Here is a 15,944-nt window from a genome sequence, read left to right as displayed (position 1 = left end):
GGTGACCATCAAAAAAAACTAAACAACAAAATAATTCTTTAAAAAAATGAGGCAATATGTGATAATGAAGATAGTTGCAAATAAAGTTTGAACACATTTGTTTAAATGTGAAATATTTCTTAATAGCATTTCTTGTTTTCCATACTTTCTATCTTAAACTTGGTTCGTTTTGTAAATTCTTGCAATCCTAGTTTGCATTTTGTTATTCAAAATGTTATAAGCAAGTGGAAAATTTTTGTCTCATATATAATTTGTCAGTAGCTTGTCAATGGCTATTTCTACTATCTTATTTTCAGATTAAAAAATGTTCTCTATAACCTAAAGTTACACAGACAACACTTACAAACAAAAAATTAGCACGATGAAGACACATTTAGATTCTACTCTTTGTATTTATTATACTATTAATCTTGTGTTTCATATAGAAACACTGTTAATTCACTGAGAATTCAGAAGGTCAGAAGTAGAACTGGAGGGAATTAAGGAAGACCGTACAGAAGAAAGACCACAGGCTAGACTTCTCAACTGGATACTGGACACTGTATGTTTTGATGTCTTGCACAGTGTTCTCTAAAATATTAGAACCTGTCAGCATTTACAGTCAAGAGAGAGCGCATGTAAATCCAGAAGACGTGACCACACTGACACCTAATATCAGCGAGGCAACCACTGGCTGCCCCCTGTCCAGTTTCCCCAGTCCACCTGCCCCCTACTGCCTTCCACACACCCACTGCCCCCAGCGGTGGGACCCCTGGGTCTGGGGGCTGAGTCTGAGAGCCTGTTCAGCCAGTCCTCCTCCTCCTCCTGCAGAATTGACGTCTTCCTCCTGACGGGGCCACCTGTGCTCGGGGCCCATTCCTGTCCTCAGTTCCTTGTCCTAGCAGACTCTGCCTCTTTCTCCTGCCTTCAACCTCCCTCCCTCTCAGCGCCCCTTGGTGTTTGAACACTGAAAATCTCTTCCATATTTAAAAATTCCTCCCTGTATTTCCCAGAAGACTTCCAGCCTTTATTACCCAGGATGGTCTTACTTATGGTGCTGCTATATGTCAGAATTATAGTGATTGTTTTTTCATAAAGGTAAATGATAAATGGATGAATGAGATTACATTATGTTACAGCATCTGCTTTACCTATTTTAAATATTGCTATTGTGCTTAATGTAGCTTTGGAAAATAATTTTCTCAGTGTAATCTAGTGCTATTCCTGTAAGTTTAAGATGTAGAAAGGTCAGAATTGTAATTCCTTATTATGTTATGAAATGTGTTAACTATTGTGAAGGTCAGCACTTTTGGTGACCATAGTCTCCATCGCTTCTTTGTGGGCAAAAGGACAAGAGAATCCACTTGACCCTGAGCCACATCCTGAGTCTGGACCCAGAGCTGAGCCCTGAGGACAGGCAGGGTAGGAACGGCTGGGACCATCCATAGAAGGACTGAGCTCTGCTGGTCTCTACTGACACACTCTCTGCTTCCAAATTTAGCAGAGATGTACAAACTCTAAGTCTGTGATTTAACAGGGATTGGAGAAGGAAATGGCAACCCACTCCAGTATTCTTGCCTGGAGAATCCCAGAGACGGAGGAGCCTGGTGGGCTGTCTATGGGGTCGCACAGAGTCAGACACGAGTGAAGCGACTTAGCAGCAGCAGCAGCAGAAAAAGTCTGTCTTCCAAGCCCCACTCCATACTATACCATGGTGATCTGAATCTTCTTGAAACAATGGTTCATGCCTTTCTATTCTACAAAGTGGTGTGCTGTGCTGTGCTTAGTCGTGTTCGACTCTTTGGGACCCCACGGACCATAGCCCGCCAGGCTCCTCTGTCCTTAAGATTTCCTGGAGTGGGTTGCCATTTCCTCCTCTAGGGGATCTTCCAAACCCAGGGATCGAAACCATGGCTCCTGAGTCTCCTTCACTGGCAGGCATATTCTTTACCACTGAGCCATTTGGGAAGCTCTATTTTTTAAACATATATTTTTGTAGTATACCAACTTTGTGTTTTTGGAGAAAAGCATGGCAATCCACTCCAGTAGTCCTGCCTGGAGTATCCCATGGAAAGAGAGCCTGGGGGGCTTATAGTCCATGAGGTTGCAAAGAGTCAGACTTGACTGAAGCAACTTAGCATATAGCACAGAGCACAACTTTGTGTTTTAACTTACAAAATTTGTTTGTTTTTCAAAGTTCCTCTCATTTGTTTCCTACATCCACTACTTTGTAATATCCTTTCAATAAACAAAAGAAACCACAGCCCACCCAATGTCCTTTTCTCCTAATTTTGAAATAACCTTCTGCCTCAAAGAGGAAAGTTGGCAGGTAGGACATTGTCCTTGTGCAGTTTGTACCACAAGCGACAGATCACAGAGTAACTTCAAAGGACTCTGAGCCCACACACTACTATATATAAGAAAGATAATCAACGAGGACACACTATACAGTACAGGGAACTCTGGGCGTCCCTAGCGGCTCAGATGGTAGAGAACTCGCCTGCAGTGCATGAGACCCGGGTTCGATCCCTGGGTTGGGAAGATCCCCTGGAGGAGAGCATGGCAACCCACTCTAGTATTCTTGCCTGGAGAATCCCCATGGACAGAGGAGCCTGGTGGGCTACATAAAGTCCATGAGGTCACAAAGAGTCAGACACAACTGAGTGACTAAGGAAACAGGGAACTCTCCTCAGTAGTCTGTGATAACCTATATGAGAAGAGAATCTGAAAAAGAGTGAATGTATGCTTATGTGTAACAGAATCACATTGTTTTACACCTGAAATAAAGCAGGACTGTAAATCAAATATACTTCAATAAACATTTTTTTAAAGGCACAGATCACTCTCTTAAAATCACACTGAGTCAGGAGGCAGGGTGAGGGCTGGGATCTGTGGATCTAGGCAGCCAAGGGTGTCTGGGTCACTCTGACTCTGGTCCTGTGTGGACTCATCCACCCTTCTCAGGACACCCTCTGGAGCCACCCACTCAGAGGACAGGTCTTCTCCCCTGGGTCACATTCCTACCACACTCCCCGTCACTGTCCCATCAATGTGAGAGACATGGAGCTGTCAGGACATCTCTGGAGCTGCACCTGGGTACCCTCTCTGCTGTGCATGAATCTGGATTTAGATTCACAAGTGAGGCCATAAACTACTTGATTAATTTATGTTATATCTTTATTTTTAGGCACACGAGGAGGGCCGGGTCCTCCACAGTCCCTGAAAGGAAGACATGGAGGCCACATTTCCTTTCTCTGCCTCCTGTCTACTCTTCCTACCGCACTGATACTCATTTCTGGAAGACTGCAGCTATCATGGATTGTAAATCATGGGGGACCGTTAGGGTTACAAATCATGGGGGAGCGTTAGGATTGCCTGGGGTTCTCATCTTCCTGTAACACAGGCCGATTTAATGTTACGATTCAGGCTTGTTTCCCAGGGGCACTGGCAACTCCCCCCGGTGAGCTGACTTCTAACTGGGGTCCGGAACCAGGCGAGCCCGACCTCGGCGGCCTTTGATCTCTAGGCGCCCAGGGATTGGCTCCCAAAGGAATCTGCTGAGAGAAGAGTAGACCCTGTTCTGCCGGCCGGGGGCTGAGTCAGGGGCTGGGCTGGGGGCGGGGACCAGAAGAGGGGCGGGTGCTTACGAGCCCTCTTTCTCCTGGATTCAGAAGACGTTTCAAGCCTAACTGCGCTGGAGCTTCTGCACTCTGAGCGTCATAACCTGCACCATGTCCATGATCCTGGGTTCCTGGGACGTCCGCGGGGTGAGCGGGGGTCCTCCAGGGCGGGGAAAGTGGAGGCGGATGGAGAAATGCTGTGCCACGCTGGGAAAATGCTGCAAAGCTGAGGCCGCTTCAAACCAGAAACTCCCAGAGGACTTGCTGCAGCGGAGCCCCTCTCCCCTCAGCCCGATCATCTTATCTGGGTGTTGGCATGTGTGTGTGTGGCGTGGGTGGGCTGGTGCAGGTGATGGTGCTGAGGGAGTTGGAGGTGTGGAAGTGACCTGGCACAGTGAGAGTTTTGCAGTCAAGACTGACGTCTGCCCTCTGTCCCACCATCTCTCCCAGCTGGCCCATGCCATCCGCCTTCTCCTGGAGTACACAGACACAAACTATGAGGAGAGACAGTACTCGGTAGGAGATGGTAATGCAATCCGTTTCCTATTCTGACTTCTGCCCTTCTCATGCTGATTTGTTGCCAAGCAACCCATGTTCTGCCTTTGTTGCTCCCATCCCTTAACTCCACCAGCTGGAAAAGGGACTTGCCCCTTCCCAAACCCTTTGGGGGTGCAGCTGTCCCCCAAAGCAGGACATGAGAGCCCCTTGGGCTCCACTTAGTGCTTGCATTAGCTCTCTGTAAGCCTCAACTCAGGGATGTTCCAAGTCCTTCTAAGTGTGCTTTCCCCTAAAGCTCCATGTGAGGTTAGAACCCATTTCAGATTCCAGATCCACTAGTTTAGAGGGTCTTGCCTCTGATTCCTTGGTAGGTTCCCTGGGAAGGAGGGTTGGATTTGTGGGAAGTTGTTTCACTGCATCTTCTTTTTCTCAGCTCCCGAATATGACAGAAGCCAGTGGCTGAATGAAAAATTCAAGCTGGGCCTGGACTTCCCCAATGTAGGTGCAGGGGCTGGGATGCCGGGAGGGGGAGTGGACAGTGTCTCCATCCATCTCCTTTCCTGGCTTAGAGGTTTCAGGAGCAGGTGCCTTCTGCTCTGTCTCTCAGCTTCCTGGTTCTCTGCCCTGCCCTTCCATGATGCTCTGTGTCCCAGCTCATCCTTCCATTTTACAGCACATTATTTAGTGCCCACCATAGTATTTAGGCTCTGTGAGGGCCAGGTTTCATCTCTGCCCTTGGTCAACGGAGGGGGTACAAGGGAGTCTGGTGGCCCAAATAACCAGACCCTGTTGTTCTTGCAGCTGCCCTACTTAATCGATGGGACTCACAAGCTCACCCAGAGCAATGCCATCCTTCGATACATTGCTCGCAAGCACAACATGTGTGAGTAGGGCTGGAGTCGGGTTCAGGGTACAGGTGGCCATGCCCTGGGTTGGACTGGAATGGGATGCTGAGGTTGAGTCTCTGTTGTGTGGCCGCAGGTGGGGAAACAGGAGGAGATGATTCGTGTGGACATTTTGGAGAACCAAGTTATGGATGTCCGTTTTGCCATGGTCAGGATCTGCTATAGCCCTGACTTTGTGAGTCCTTCCCACTGAATTGTAGAGGGTGTAAGATGCATGTCAGGATCTCATCTACTGGTCTTTTAGATTTTGATCTTCTTGGAGCTAGTGATCCACCAAGACATTTCCTTGGAAGCTCTGACTCAGTATCCCACTAATCCTAAGAGGAGTCCAGCTCCCCTGGATAGAAATTCAATTCGTAAACAGAATGTTTTCCTCCTTACCACATAGCCTGCTTCTTGGCATCTCAGGGATCAGGACATGTGCCCAGTGAGCAGCTCAGGGTTAGACTTTATTCCTCTCCCTCCTTCCTTTCAGCTTCCAGTTCTCTCCAACTGTCCAGAAACTGCCCAGGTGTCCACACCATTCTAGTCTCCTGTACTGGAACATAGGACTTCTTTCCTAGTCATTTTAGTGTTGATCAGCCTGAGGTCTGAGGACCAAGCTCCACCAGGTCTCACAGCACTGCTGGTCTGACCCAGGGCAGGTGTCTGGAGCTGAGTGGTGACAGGTTCAGGAACGGTGTGGTTTTGCCCTTTGTCTTCCCATCACCTCTCACAGATGGGAGGTGGTACCCATAGGAGTCTGGTGAACACAGGTGGGTTAAATTGCCCCTGGGCCCTGACTCATGTACAGTCAAGGGACATGAGTGCTCACCTGACAGCTGGGATCAGACACAGCCCTGGGAGGACTGCTCTCTGCCAGGGAGTCTGTGTGTGAGGGTGGTGACAGCTGTTTTGTGTCTCAGGAGAAACTGAAGCCTGGTTTCTTGAAGGAGATCCCTGAAAAAATCAAGCTGTTCTCAGAGTTTCTGGGGAAGAGGCCTTGGTTTGCAGGGGACAAGGTAAGTTGGACGGCTTTGGGGGCGGGGTAGCTGTCATTTTCCCCAGGTTCAGAGTTAGGTCCGCATTCATGCTTTGTTTTTCTGCAGCTCACCTATGTGGATTTCTTGGTTTACGACGTCCTTGACATGCACCGCATATTTGAGCCCAAGTGCCTGGATGCATTCCCAAACCTGAAAGACTTCATTGCTCGTTTTGAGGTGATTCCCCTGAACTCCTTAGTATTTACATCTTTCTTCTCTTTCTTATTCTCCCTGATTTCCTAGTTGGAAATATGATGAAGAATAGCATTTATGGAGAACTTGGTTTATGCCAGAATATCTGCTCAGCAGCTGATATATATTGTGTCAAATTTAATCTTTATATAACATTGCTATTTGATAGAAGAATTATCCTCTCCATTTTACAGATAAGGAGTCAACCTGAAAGAACAAGTAGTTTCTGCAGGTCACAGAACCAGTACAAGCTGTGCTGGGCTCCCAGTCAGAGTGTCTAACTTCCACAGATAGCATCAGCGGCTCCTCATTTCCTATAGGAAAAAGAGACCTCAGATCCCTTTCATGACTGTGTTCACAGCTCTGGAAAGTGTGGAGGAAGCAGAACCTTCAGGAGATGGTATGAAGCTGGCATTAGTAGAGTGAGACACAGTAGGATTGATAACAAGTAGTAAAAACACAGACAATATTTTCTCCTGATCTCTAAAGGGCTCTGCAGCAATTGAGCCCTCACCTGTTGTTCTGAGATTCTCAGGGCTGTAGTTGGTGCTGGGATTTGGGTACATACAGAGGTGTCCTGTGCAAGGATTTCATCTTCACACCTCTTATGGTGGACAGTTCCTTCACTCCTCACCTCCTGTCCCTTTTTCCTTCATGTTAACTCCAGATTCCATCTCAGAGATGCGATAGTGCATTCATTTTAAGTCACGTTCACTGATCTGATCCTCTCCCCTGTATGAGACACTGTGTCAGGCACAGTGGGGTACAGAAGTCATGCAGTCTTGGTGCTCAGCCTCTTGGGCTCAGCGCAGCTGGAGAACTACAGGGACCCCAAGCCGTGTGGTATGGGTGGGGCCACCTTGGTTCTGGAGGAGCACAGCCTGACCTCACCTCCCAGCTCATCATTGTCACCCTCAGTCAACTAGTTTGAGAGCAAAGAAGTCTGCTTTGTGATGGATTGGGGAATTTGAGGCTCTAGTCCTAAAGGCTTTCAGCCTGCAATCTGTTTCGTATTCCCACTCCTCATCATGAAATCTGCTTTCTCAGCTAGTTCTCATCAGCTCTGGTTTTGGTCCAAGACTTGTTGCCTTGAGAATTTTGCAAGAGCTGGGGTGACTGCCCAGCAGGGAGGATGGGGACAGATGTGGCCTGCAGTGTGTGGCCTGTTGGGCCCTGGGCTGTGGGGTACAGGCAGGCCTAGATCTTGGAGTCCTGGGAACTCTTGGGCACTGTCTGTCTTGGGAAGGTGGTGCACAGGTGCACCTGAGTGTTGCTGCCTGGTCAGCTCCAGCGGGATTGGGGATGAGTTGTGTTGGGGCCCAGTGCGAGTGGACTCTGGTCCCATGCCAGGCAGTTGGTCTGTGTCCTTTCAGTGGAATAATTAGAGTGTTGCCTGGACTAGTCTTGGTGCCTCACACCCTCCTATCATGTTTCATCCATGTTTTGCTGAGTCATTGGGTGAGATGTGGTTCTGCAAGTTGCTTGGGCACTTTCTGAGCGCCTCTGCTTTGCTAGGGGCCCATCTGTCTATGCAAACCCTGGGAACCTAGGAGCCTTTTCTGAAGAAGAGAATATTTTTGCATAAAGAGAAGAACAAATACTCCTATATGAGATATTGATTGGAAAACAGAACTTAAGAGCAGCAAGTTACAGTTTTATTTGGAGACCTTACTGAGGACAAGAGACAGCCTCTCAAAGAACTCTGAAGATGTAGGGTAGGAGACAGAAGATATATGAATTTTTGACTAGGAAATACATATAGCCAAGCATGCATCTTGATAAAAGATTAGTGCTAATCCTTGAAACACCAACATCTCAAATTAATGAACTTAGTGCTTTTCTATGTGTAGGAAGATGCGTGAATCTTAGGTCACTATAATTCTTAGTTTGGGATGCATCCTAACTCTCTGTAGGATCCCATGTCCAAAGCACAGAATGTTTTATCCTGGTTTTCTTCATCCTGAGCTCTCCTCAGGGTAGCCTGTTTTTGAGTGACTGCAGTTGGTGGCAGCTTATCCCTTTTTATAACCAATAAAGAAGGAAAATCTTCAGGCTTTTTACTCCTCATGAAAAAGAATAAGATTTGTATTCATTCTTATTTTTTCATAGATTTTAAAAAATATGTATTTATTTTTGTCTCAGCTGGGGTCTTTGTTCCTGGGCACAGGTTTCTCTAGTTGCAGCTAGCTGGGGCTAATCTCTAGTGTGGTCATCCGGCTTCTATTGCAGTGGCTCCTCTTGTCATGAAGCATGGGCTCTAGGTATGCGGACTTCAGTAGTTGCTGCTCTGGCTATAGAGCCCAAGCACAGTAGCTGTGGTTCATGGGCCCAGTTGCGCTGGGGCATGTTGAAACTTCCCAGTCCAGGGTCAAACCCATGTCCCCTGCATTGGCAGGCAGATTTTCAACCACTGGACCACTAAGGAAGTCCTTGCACTCATTTTTGACAAACCCTTAAAGAGGCTGTTAAGTATATTGTGAGTGAAGAAGCCTTTCCAACCATTTGAGTTTAAAGAGGCCTCTTTGTTATTTCTTCCCGTTGGTGTCAGGTTCTACCTTATAAAGTTAATCCTGCTTAGTCTCAGGTCATTGTGAGCTGTATTTACATTTCTGGCATGTGGAGATTTTAAAAAAACATTTATTTGTTTGACTGCAACAGCGTGTTAGTTGCGTCATGCAGGATCTTTCATTGTGGTACTTGGGCTTTTTCCAGTTGTGGAGTGCAGGCTCTAGAGCTCGTGGGCTTCGTAGTTGTGGTGTGAGAGCTTCATTGCCCCAGGGCATGTGGGATCTTAGTTCCTCAACCAGCAATTGAACCTGAGTCTCTGCATTGGAAGGCAGATTCCTAACCACTGGACCACCAGGGAAGTCCCTTGATATGTGGAGATTTGCAAGACAAACACAGTTGCTTTTAATTCTCTGAAGAACTGGGCTGCCACCCAAATGATGTCAAAAGATTGATTTTCCCAACTACGTTTTCTTTCATTTGCTTTTTTATATCAGTAGGAAAATTTCCAACTAAACTGGAAACCAAAGATTTCTGTATTCTAGAACTATAGGGATCAATGTATCATGTCTTCCAATGTTTGCAGAAGGCCATCTTTCTGAATGCACAAGTCAAACTCAGGCCAATTTATCATAGGAACAAAGGTAAAACCAACCAACCAAGCAAACCCCCCAGACCAAACTCCATTATTGCTTCTATGAGGCCCTGAATATTAGACTGCAATTTTTATTTCATAGTTTGTAGGCTTAGGTAACCCTATTAGTTTCCTTTATTATGTTTAATTAACGTTGCCTGAGAGGCAGATTATATGCCCTGTCTTATGCCAGGCAGGGGAGCATTCCCCAGTGAGACATGTTTGTATATCCCCACAGTATAATCAGGTAAAAGAAATGTAACCATCTTACATAAAGCCTGTTCAAATATACCACTTGTAAATATGTTAGCAAGTCCAAGCTTGGTCTGCTTGCTGCACAACAGGCCAATAATCTGGGAGACAAGGTGCTGAGGGGGGGAATGTGGCTTTATTCAGAAAGCTGGTGGACTGAGAAGATGGCAGGCAAATGTCCCCAAATAACCAACTTATCAGGGTCTGGATGCCCATATGCCTCAGTTTTATAGAACTGAGAGTGGGTTGGTGAGAAAGTAAAGTAAAAAGGCCATTAATCTTGCAAATGTCTTCTGGAATGGCCAGCCTTGTGAAGGGGATATGTTAATTTCTTCTTTCCTGTAGCCATCCATAGGTAGCCAGGGTCTTGAACAAAGGTACTTTGGTTTAACATTCAGGCAGAGAGGGGCAGGGTTTCCCTCTGTAGGCTATTATGTATAGCCAGTGTCCTTTTAGTGAACAAAAGCAATGGGAAGCAATGCTTAAAGTAAAAGAAACAGATCCTATATGGCATCAGATTTTGTTTTTATCTGTAACAAATCTCAGTTCTATCAACTGTTATACCTTTAACTGTAGCCCTTGTCAGAACTCTGTTAGCAACTCTTGGTCTTATAAGGAGTCCTAGAAACTTCCCTTTTTATTTCCCAGGCCATTTTATACCCAGTCCTATATAAAAGGTTTTGGGCTCCAGTGATGGGATGAGCCAAGGGATCCAGGCCTTTTTGTCAGTCTTTAGCTGGATTGTTTGGTTTATTGCCCTGTGCAATTGCTGGTCAGGTATCTCAGTGTAATTTTTTTACCCTCTTACCTTTAAAATTTTTCTAAACTGGGGTAAGTAGAGTGGGCTTGTTTGGGTCCCTTTAATATTTGGGGGACTGATAAAGGGGTCTTTCTGGCCCATCGAAAACATCCCATTTGGTAGTGTTGTATCAAAACTTTTGTTTTCATGCCATCAAAGTCTGTTTCATTTATCTCATCTCTTAATAACCATATAAAGATTTTTATCCTATTGGGACCAGTCCCTTTAAAATTTCCTACTTGTAGGAAGAAATCACTTGATTTTCCCCTCAGCTTTTATCTATTCCCTAGTTTATTAACCTAAGTAACTTTAGTTATTCTATTGTTTTTATTAGCACCTATAAGATCAATTGAGGGGAAGTGTGAGACCACAAATAAGGCTCTATGAACAACTTTTGTTTGTTGATTGATTGATTTGAAACTAAGGAAGTTCTTAACGTTAGCAACGATTATATTTCTTTGTATCCATCTTTAATTAAATTTTTTTTAAATTTAAACTTTTAATTTTCTAATGGGATATAGCTGGTTATCAATATTGTGAATATCCACCTTTTAATTTTATCTTTCCATGGGTACCAATAAAACAACTATTTACAATGAGAGGTCTCTAAAAATTTACCAATTTAGACGTTTTTCCAGTTTAAAAGATCCATTGTTAGAATTCTTCGTTGTGATTCAAACCTGTAAGAGGCAAGAAGAATCCCCTCAAGAGAGTGCAAAGGGTGCAGCCTTCTCAAGAACCAGGAAGTTTACTCCCAAATATAGTCTAAGAAAGTAAAGGCCTTTGTTGTACAAGGAGACACAAGGAAGGTTGCAACAACAAAGACTGTTTATGAATTGGGACCCCTAATGACACATTTACCTAATTCTCACATAGCTGGACAAAAAGACTTGGAATCGCAGTCTATGCAGCGTGGTGTGCTGTGTTCACCATCTGTGTTCCTTTATAGTTACAGAGACTAATCTTTCAAAATGCACTAGAAGATGCCTAAGAAGATGCGGTAGAACATTGATGTCTCAAAGGCACAGGGAGATGAAGCAAGCTCCTTCTATAAGGTCTTTTGTTTCCTTAAGGTCAAAAAAAAAAGTTTTAAAAACTATTTTTGCCAAAATAGTCACAATTTTACCAAGTCGTCTGAATTATTGTTGCTTTTGTGGGAATTGATTTTGGTGTTATAAAAAGGAAGTTCAGAGAGAGTTGAATAGCATGAAGGAGAGCATTGCAGAATATACTTAGAGGAGCAGAGAGGAGCAGTAGAGAGCAGGGCCAGCTTCAGGGGCCTTTTAAAAATTCTGATAAAATTTCAAGCAATTTTTTGTTGGTTTTCTGAAAGAAGTTACTTTCTCATTTTCTTTTTTAGAAGTTTCTAAATACAAATTGAAACAGACCTTCTATTCAGTCTGTTGGATCTTATAGTCCATTTCTTTAGCTATGTACATGAAAAAACCCCCAATTTTGTGATGTCAAAGAACCCCACATTGGTGATTTTTAGGACAAGATCTTGTTTCGTATAGTTTAAGCTTCATATGTAATGTACCAAACCTGTTGGTGTTAGTCACTGGTTAGCAACCGGTCACCCCTCTTTCTTTTGCCTAGAAAGTGTGATTTCCCATTTCAGAGTCTGTCTGGACAAATTGCTATTGATAGCTGTATGTAGTGGGCCCTTCTGCTGTTTGTGAGCTTAACTCTCCTAGTTGTCACCCTATAGTCATTTCAGGTTTTATACATGTCTCAGTTTTTCCTTCTGACAGTCTAAAATCACTGTGAGCACTGGGAACACAGGATCACCAAACCTTTTGTGTGCGTCTCCCAGATGGGCGAGTTTCTTTCAAGAGTGGGTTTCCCTACGGGACTGCTGCATGGTATGAGGACTGGCCTCTACCTCTGCTACAAGTTTCTCAATTGCCTGGGAAAGCCTTGCTTAGCCAGGAGGAGCTCTGTTCCTTATCTAAAGAGCTAAGAGTTCTCCTGTAGTATCTATACTATATTCCTACCAACTCTAGTAAAGCGGTCAATTCTAGGAAAGACACCAGCCAACCCCTGATCTATTCATCCTGACCTGTTCTCTCCACTGGGTACTTTCTCAATATTTCTGAACTGAGAAGTCTGGTGCATTTTCATCTACCACTGAAGAAAACTCAAGATTGTCAACCAAGATGGTAAATCTGAGATCACTAGAGAATTCAGCCAAATTCGTATTCATATGTAGAGAAGTAGACCGGCACAAGGGGGCTTGTTGGTACCAATGTTCCTCCTCTTTGTAACCTTCCAGTGGGAGGAAAAGTCTTCTCTGGGCCCTGTGGGGGTCGCCAAACCTGTCTACCGGCAAGGAAAGCCCGCACAATGGAACAGCATGGTGGGCAACTGCCCTGAGGGTCACTTAACTGTTTGTGTAAGTGGATGATGAGTGAGCCTCCTTGATTTCAGCTATGGGGGAGGGGGTGCAGCAGAGAGACTCAGAATGGAGAGGGAGAACAGGCTGCATTCTAGCCATGTTACTTCTGTGCAGTGTGAGCATGAGGGAGGTGCTTATCTTCTGTGTGCCTCAGTTTCCCTTCTGATAAATAGTCTCAGTAGAACCCATCTTGCAGGGGAGTCATGTAGAGATTCTGAACCTATGTCGTCATGTCTAGTAGATACGTAGCACCTAATACAGTATAAAGTCTCTGTATGTGATAAGTCTGGATGTCAAATGAATTACAGGAAATTGGAAGAGTTAGCTTTCCAGAGCTGGGGACCCCAGAAGACTATCTTTTGCCCCAACATTTGACTCCCACATGGAAGGGCTGTACCCCAGGTCCCAAACGTGGGGAGAGCTGCCTGGGTTCCAGTGGGGCAGCAGACCTGAGGCCTGGTGTTCTTTTTCCCACCCTCAGGGCCTGAAGAAGATCTCTGCCTACATGCAGTCCAGCCGCTTCCTCCCAGGCCCTCTGTTCCTGAAGCTTGCCGTGTGGGGCAACAAGTAGTGCGTGCAACCAGGAGACGGGCGCGAGGAGCCAGGGCCCCGGAGACCAGGCGGACCTTTCTGCACACAGAACCTTTGGTGTTTTTCTTTCTCTTTCTGTTCACTCTAGAGGGCTGCTTGGCCCCCTTATCTCCCTCCCACACCCCTTTCCATCCCTACTTTAAAGATTGTTTCCCACTATTTTTGAGCAAAGTTCCTCCCCTACCCCACATTATCCCTGCTGCATTAAAGCCACCCAGACTATTCTTCCCTTCCATGATTACTTCTGCGGTGAGGAGCCCAGCCAGACCCCTGGCCCACGGGGTTCTGCTCTGAACTCCCAGCGCTGCAGGTCTGAAGACCAGACTTGGTCTGGTGTACAAGCCCTGCTTCCCTGTGTGTTTCCTGCCCAGCCTGTCTGATCCCCAATAAAGCCTTAATCACACCTGCTGTGTCTTGTCTTATTCTCTCGGGGCCTCCTGGAGTCATGACTGACTGTGTTGGGTGTGTAGGGGTATCTATTTTTCCTAGTGTTGTCCACTGCAGGGCCATATGGATGGGCATGCATGTGTGTGTGGTGGGAGGTTGGGCACAGGTGGGATTATGCTATTGCTTGTTCATTTCTATCTCCACTTCATGCACCTCTGTTCCTTAGCATTGGGTCTCTACCGAAGGGGGGCCCTTCTGTGCCTGGTTCCCTCTTTAATTCAGCATTCATGGGATGCCTCCTTAGCTTGTAGCACTCTGTGTCATGGTTTAGGGGGCTCTCGGGTGCTGGGGAAGGGGTCTGAGTAGTCTACTGATGGTGTGGGATCCTGGTGGACTCATTTCTGTCACCCTTTCCTAGAAGCTTTCCCTGCGTTCTTATAACATATCTCAATAAAACCTACCCCCACTGTATTATAATTGTTGTTTTACCTGTTTTCCTCTGTAACTTGACCATAAAGACACTAAGGAGATAATCAATATCTTATTTGACTTTAAATCTCATATCTATTACGCTGCCTGGCAAACAGCAAATAGTCATTAAAATTGTAAATATAAAAGAATTATCTCTAGTTAAAACCCTGGCAAACTCTACAGTCATTATATGGATTTACAGATCTGAATATGGTTATAGCCATTTGAGATAAAGAATACATTTCAGAAGATTTAAAATCTGTAGGTCTGGGGGAAAGACTTTAGGTCTCACTAACTTAAGCATTTATTAGGTTGTAACTGGGTCTTGGATAACTTGACCTGAAATGGGCAGGTCTAGTGTGCAGGGCCAAAGTGTAGCCTATCTGTGCAATCAGGAGGTGGTGTTCCATTTTATGTTAGGATACCTGCAAAGTGTAGGACTCATCAGATAACAGTATGATTAGCAGGCTCAAAGAGTGGCTGGATGGTGGAGTTGGACCTTGTTATGGCATGGCCTTAAGTCTTAACTTGGCCTGAAGTCTGATAGGCCTTGAGCTTTGGAGAAGAGTCCTGTTGGGTGTTCGTCTAGATGGTCATTTCTTGCAGTCACTGAATAAAAAGGTAGCAAAGGAATAATGTGAAATACATGATTATTTCACTGAATAAAAAGGTAGCAAAGGATAATGTGAAATACATGATTATTTTAAGAAATAAGAAACAAATGATTATTTAAAAAAGTGAAACTGCTAACAAAAAAGTCCAGTAAACTAAAAGCTAATGAAACTGATAAGTCAGTAAATGTTTTTGTCTTTGCAGGCCATGTGGTCTCCATTTTGGTCTCAAATTGTTCCATATGGTCTCAATTGCTCACCTTTATCTCTGTTGTGTGAAAGCAGCCATAGACCATACATAAATGAATGGATGGGGCTGCATGACAACAGAACTTCAAAAACAGATGGACTTATTTTCCTGACTCCAGATTTAGATGCTCAAGTTAAAAGGGCATAGCTATATTAGAACTTAAATCTTAGATTCAGTAAAAAGGTGACGCTCAAAACAAGGCAATATGTGTTAATGAAGACAGACGAAGTGTAAACACATTTCTTTAAATGTGAAATTTTTCTTCTTAGTATTCCTTGTTTTTCATGTTTCATCTTGAACTTGGTTCCTTTTCTAAATTCTTGAAACCTTAGTTTACCTCTTCTTGTTCAAAATATTATGTCAATGGAAAAATTTTGTCTCATATATAATTTTGTAGTATCTTGTGAGCAGTTAACTTCTATTATTTTTAGGTTAAAAAATATTCTTTATATCCTGAATATTTAAAACCTTAAAAAATTAACAAGATGAAGGACACATTTAAATTCTACTGTATTTATTTATACTATATAATTTTGCATTCTGAGGCTATTTCATATAGAAATTCTGTTAATTTATTTGAGAGTTCAGAATGTCAGCAGTAGAGCTGGAAGAATGGAGAGACAGAATTCTCAATTGGATGCTGGACACTATATGCTCTGATGTCCTGCGCAGTATTCTCTAAAATACTAGAACTTGTTAATATTTACAGTCAAGTGAGCGCATGTAAATCCAGAAGACGTGACCACACTGACACCGAATATCAGCGAGGCAACCACTGGCTGCATCATGCCCTTCAGTCCCCTGTCCAGTTTCTCGGGTCCCCCTGGCCCCTA

General features: G+C 44.6%; 1 pseudogene across 1 annotated transcript; it reads left to right on the top strand.

Moving 5' to 3' along the window:
- The first annotated feature begins 3,683 nt into the window (after positions 1 to 3,683).
- LOC122676694 lies at positions 3,684 to 13,795 on the top strand (annotated as a pseudogene). Its single transcript, XR_006335631.1, has 8 exons — positions 3,684 to 3,746; positions 4,050 to 4,125; positions 4,531 to 4,595; positions 4,899 to 5,000; positions 5,091 to 5,177; positions 5,908 to 6,003; positions 6,091 to 6,201; positions 13,283 to 13,795. The product of XR_006335631.1 is annotated as a glutathione S-transferase Mu 1-like (transcript).
- The last annotated feature ends 2,149 nt before the right edge of the window (positions 13,796 to 15,944 follow it).

This window comes from Cervus elaphus, chromosome 20 (assembly GCF_910594005.1).
Source record: "Cervus elaphus chromosome 20, mCerEla1.1, whole genome shotgun sequence".
Taxonomy (NCBI): Eukaryota; Metazoa; Chordata; class Mammalia; order Artiodactyla; family Cervidae; genus Cervus; species Cervus elaphus.
This window is presented reverse-complemented; position numbering and strand designations above follow the sequence as displayed.